Genomic DNA, 5,417 nt, shown 5'->3' on the forward strand with positions numbered 1-5,417 from the left:
GGATAGAAAAAGATTCTATTATGTATTGAAATGATATGTATTATGTATTATGATGAGAAAATGGAAGTACCTGTCATGAGGCGATCTTGGCTCACAGAACCACTGACAGACGTGGATATTCAGCAGCGCAGGATTATAAAGATAAAATCAGATCTTGACTTGGTCTATTTTGAGTAACTATAGCAAAATACCCAAAGCTGAGTAATATCTCAAGAGAAGGGATTGAACTAAGAGTTTGCTGTTCCGGAGGCTCAAGAGGTCGGTGCTGCATTCTGCTTGGTTCTGGTGAAGGCCTCATGGCAGATAGTGTCACAGTAATGGCAGGGTAGTGGCAGGGCATGAAGAAGAAGTCCTGGGTGAGACTGGAAGCAAGGCAATCGTAACAGCCGATCTTGCTTTCTGACCACTTACCGTTTCTGGGGCACTACGTTCTTGTGACCACAGTGGTCTCTTACGATACTATCTCTGTGGTTACACAGCCTTGCACAGGCCCTGCATCTCAAAGGCTCTGCCACCTCAACACCAGTGGGCAGGCTAGGCTCCTACATGCGGACCTTTGGTGGACACACCAAACAATATGTGAACCTTGGCACTGGGCATGCAAATGCACTTCAGAATGTTAAAGCAGAGGGCAGGAAGCCACACACAGAAGAACTCGATTCAAGCAAACAGAAGACTACATTCCAAGAAAGTGGTGTGCATCTGTCACCCTACTACCTGAGCTGAGGCAGGGAAATCACTGACTGGGTGTGGTCAATCACACCTGTAATCCTAGCACCTGGAAAGAGTTGGGAAGATAGAGTCCAAGGTCAGGGAGCTTGAGGTTGCCCTGGTTACTCAAGGTTCTACCTCAAACAAATAAACAGATAAAAGAAGGGTCAGAGGTCACCTGGGGTTATAGAGTGTGGAGACAGACAGAGAAGAGCAGGTATTAGGGGGATGGGGGAACAGTGTCTGCAGAATGCCTAGGTTTAATCCATGAAATAACCCAGATTAAATTCATCCTAAAGCACTGCTCAGGGGTAAGGGTGAAATGTAAATATGTTCAATAGGGAATGGTGTCAGAGTTTATTCCTCCAAGGGTCTTCCTGGGAACAGGGTAGGGTAGACCTAAGAAAGAAGGTAGATAAATCCAGAAAGAAATGTTTAGTTAGGGTTTCAATTGCTCTGAAGAGATACCATGACCGCGGCAACCCTTATAAAGAAAAACATTTGACCAAATGGGCTGGCTTACAGTTCAGAGATTTAGCCCATTATCGCCATGGCAGGAGGCACGGCAGCATGAGTCTGACATGGTGCTGGAGAACTAGCTGAGAGTTCTGCATCTTGATCTGAAGGCAGCCGGAAGAGACCCAGACATACTTCCTCCAGCCAGGCCACACCCACTCCAACAAGACCACACCTCTTAATACTGTTGCTTCCTATGATCGGTTCTGTGGGGGCCATTTTGATTCCAGCTGCCACAGGTAGTGAGTTGGAAGAAAACGAGAAGGGAAGAAATAAGTAAGGATGCCGTGAAGTCCAAAGGAGCATTTTGCTAAACAGTAAGAGTGGTGATACGAACGTCAACGGTGGATTGGGGAGGGGTAAAAGGAAGTGAACACGCTAGCCTGTAAATATGGGAGATCACTAAAGGGACGGAAGTTTAAGCTCTTAAATCTTACTACTATTTGGCTGGAAGGAATCCTGATTAAAATCAAATTATGCTAAGTGAGTGTATACAACATTCAAGGATGATTCACAAAATAGAAATATAATCTATTACTCTCAGGAAACACAAAGCTTCATCACATACAAGTCAAACAAGGCTCAACCAATCCCGCCCAAAGAGCTGGGAGCATGGCGCCTTGTAATTGTTAATAAAAGCTAAAAAGCATATTTCAAATTAGCATAGGCATCAAAAAAGAAACTACGGCGGGTATCAGAAAGCATATAAAAGGGAACTCGAGGGTACTGCTGTAGATCAAAGCCTTTAGCATGTGACCCAAGCAGGGGCTTTGAGGACATTTTCAGGAGGGTGAAAGAGTGGTTTCCAGACTGGGAGCAAAGCTGTAAAATATTTAATAGGAAAATATCAGGAACTATGTAGAAATGCTTTTTTAGGGGGGGAAATGCCTCTTGTAACCTGCCTTTTCAAACTGAACTTTTACCTGCCCTTGTAACCAAGTTAATTATATGCTTTGAGAGCATGTAAAACTATGTATTCATCTGTTCACACAAGTGTGTACTCAGCTTGTTTAAATTTAACTTGCCTTTAAGAAAACAATATAATCAATCTTACTATGCCTTAAATTCCCCATGTAGGCAGCTTTTTACAAGCTAAGAGGAATTACAGTTCTGGTGTTAAATAGCTTTCCATTTCTCCCTCGTGGCCGGCCATGACCCTAATCCAGACTAATGTGCCTGTGAGGTGTGTGCACATGTGCTGTGTGGATGTGGTATGTATGTATGTGTGCATGTGTTGGGTGTGTGTTTACACATGTTATACCTGTGTGTGTGTGTGTGCGTGTGCATATGGCCTGTATATGCGTGTGCATGTGGGTGTGGCAGAGTTAGCTCTAATATTACTAAAGTTAGCTCTAATATTACATATTATTAATATGACCAAACCAGCTGAGTTGAAAGCAACTTATCACCTATGACAAATGTTGAATGGATCATGTGGGTATAGGATGGTGTCTTAGGGTTTTATTTCTGTGAAGAGACACCATGATCAAAGCAACCCTTATAAAAGAAACATTTCACTGGGGCTGGCTTGCAGTTTCAGAGGCTCAGTCCATTATCATCATGGCAGGAAGCCTGGCAGCCTGGCAGGTAGACGTGGTGCTGGAGAAGGAGCTGAGTCAGAAGGAGACCAGCTTCTTCAGGCGCCCAGGAGGGGATCTGAATCCCCCCTCACTGGGCAGAGCTTGAGCATAGGAGACCTCAAAGCCCACCCCCTCAATGACACACTTCGTCCAACAAAGTCACACATACTCCAATAAGGCTACACCTCCTAATAGCACCACTGCCTGTGGGCTAAGCATTCAGAGGGATGATTCTATAGGGGCCAAACCTATTCAAACCACCTCACTCCTGTCTTAGTTAGAATTTCATTGCTGTGATGGGACACCATGACCAAGGCAACTCTTATAAAGGAAAACATTGAATTGGGGCTGGCTTACAGTTTCAGAGGTTCAGTCTATTATCAACATGGTGGAAACTTGCCAGCATGCAGGCAGACTTGGTGCTGGAGGAGCAGAGAGTGCTCTCGATCCCCAGGAAGCAAGTAGGAGATTCCCGGTCCACACTGGGTGGAGCCTGAGCACTAGGAGACCTCGAAGCCCACTCCCCAGTGACACACTTCCGCCAACAAGGCGACACCTCTAAGTAGTGCCATTTTCCAGGGCCAAGCATATTCAAACCACCTCTGGTGGTAACAGCTGGTTATGGATGTGTGTGCTATTCCGGGTTAGTAGAGATCATTAGCAACTAGCCTCTTTTCTTGCTAAACTCTGGGAAAGATTCTTTATTTTCCTTTTATGTGTATTTTTGTTGTCGCTGTTGTTTCGTTTCGTTTTGTTTTGTTTTGAGACAGGGTTTCTCTGTGTAGCCCTGGTTGTCCTGGAACTCACTCTGTAGAACAGGCTAGCTTTGAACTCAGAAATCTGCCTGCCCCTGCCTCCCAAGTGCTGGGATTAAAGGCGTGTGCCACCACTGCCCGGTTTATGAGTATTTTTATTTTATGGGTGTTTTGCCTTCATCTATGATGTGTACCATGTTCAAGCAGTGCTCACAGAGTCCAGAAGAGGGCGTCAGATTCCTTGGAACTGGAGCTATAGACTGCTATGGGCTGTGACCTGAGTGCTAGGAATTGAATCTGGGTCCTCTGGAAGAGCAGGCGAGTGCTTTTAACCACAAAGCCACCTCTCCATCCCCAGGTAAAGATGCTTTAAGACAAAGTTCCTCATTCTTTTCTCATCCCAGATTTGATATGCTGTTCCGTAAGTCTTCTGTTGGGGAGAGTAGAGAGATCAGATCCGGGTCATTCACACTCTCCTGATTCACGGGCCTGGGTCTGGTCCCCCTTTGCACCGTTCTGTAAGCCATTTCCTCTGCTCCTAACCTGGACCCACAGACAGTGGAGTTTGCCCTGTTGATGCCTTTATTTTTCCTCTCCCAGGTGATGCCTATCTTCCAGGCCCTGACTCCTGCACTCCACACTTTGGTGTGAAGAAGGCACAAGGCCACCGGGAGCTTCTTGATGCTCAAGGCATCTTCTGGTCCACAGAGACCTGATCCCCAGCCTCTACTTTTCCTTTTCTCGAAGGTAGGTATCTTTGGATACCCAGAATACCAGCTTGCCCATGAAGCTCAGACTCCCAAAGAGGACAAATTGAACTTCTCTGGACTCTACGTTCCCTCACCCCCATCCCCCCCCTCCACCTCCCCCATCCCCGTACCCTGCTGAACCTAAATCACCTGTTTTCTACACTCACCTCCTAAGCTCGCTGGACTCCTCTACAGTGTAGCTTTGGCATCCTTCTCCACCGGGCGTCCAGTGTATTGAGGCCAGCAGGGACCCGAATTGGCACCCCAGGCTCAGACTTGGCCATTCTACCGGAACTCGCCCTTCTTGAGACGCCCTGGGCCCCCGCTTAACAATTGGCTCCAATAGCAGGACGCTGGGTTTCCGTGCCTTTTCCTCAGCCAGGCCTCTTAAAACTGCATCTCCATCCTTCTCCCCAGTTTAGCTCTTGCCTTTCTCCTGATTTCCCAGGTCCAGAAAGTCTAAACCTTTGTAGCCAGAAACGACCAGAGAAGCTGGAAATGCAGATGCAGAGGCTCAGCTGGGTCCTGCGCCCGGGGATGGGGGTTGGGGGGAGGTGCCCAGGCCCAATGGTAGGTTCTCAAAGCTCTGGAGGACTTTAGTGGACCTGAGAGCTAAGCAGGACCTCAAAGCTGTGACTTCACTTCTCAGCAAAGAGCATGCATCTCCCTCGCGCAAGGATGCGTCTCTGTTGCCAGTGCGACAGCTCCACCTCGTGTAAGAAAAGGAAATTACTTTAAAATAATGGAGCCGTTCAAAGGGTAGGATGCTTGGGTTACAAAGTGGTCTCAAAAAACCCAGGGCTGGGTTTGTATCTCAACGGTAGAGCATTTGCCTAGCATTCCCAAGTTTCAGTGCCCAGCACCTAAAAATGTAAGGAGCATAAACAAAAACTAGTTCATTAAATAAATTACAACTGCTGATGGCTTGCAGTTTTTTCTTCTGTTTTTTTTTTTTAACTTTTTATTGGTTCTCTATTGGTTCTCTGTGAATTTCACATCATGAACCCCAATCCCACTCATCTCCTCTCCCCCTCGTATCTGCTCTCCACCCTTGCAACCTCCCCCCATAGAGAAAAAAAGTCTCGTGGACGCTGTAGTGTGTCGCA

The 5,417-nt window shown here is 46.7% G+C and overlaps 1 long non-coding RNA gene across 1 annotated transcript; it reads left to right on the forward strand.

The window, feature by feature from the left end:
* The first annotated feature begins 1,493 nt into the window (after positions 1-1,493).
* Positions 1,494-4,703, forward strand: LOC110309818 (uncharacterized). The gene is made up of 3 exons (XR_002379748.2): positions 1,494-1,544; positions 4,163-4,309; positions 4,487-4,703. It is a non-coding gene; the product is annotated as an uncharacterized LOC110309818 (long non-coding RNA).
* The last annotated feature ends 714 nt before the right edge of the window (positions 4,704-5,417 follow it).

Source organism: Mus caroli, unplaced genomic scaffold (genome assembly GCF_978045245.1).
Source record: "Mus caroli unplaced genomic scaffold, Mus_caroli_1 scaffold_12, whole genome shotgun sequence".
Lineage (NCBI taxonomy): Eukaryota > Metazoa > Chordata > Mammalia > Rodentia > Muridae > Mus > Mus caroli.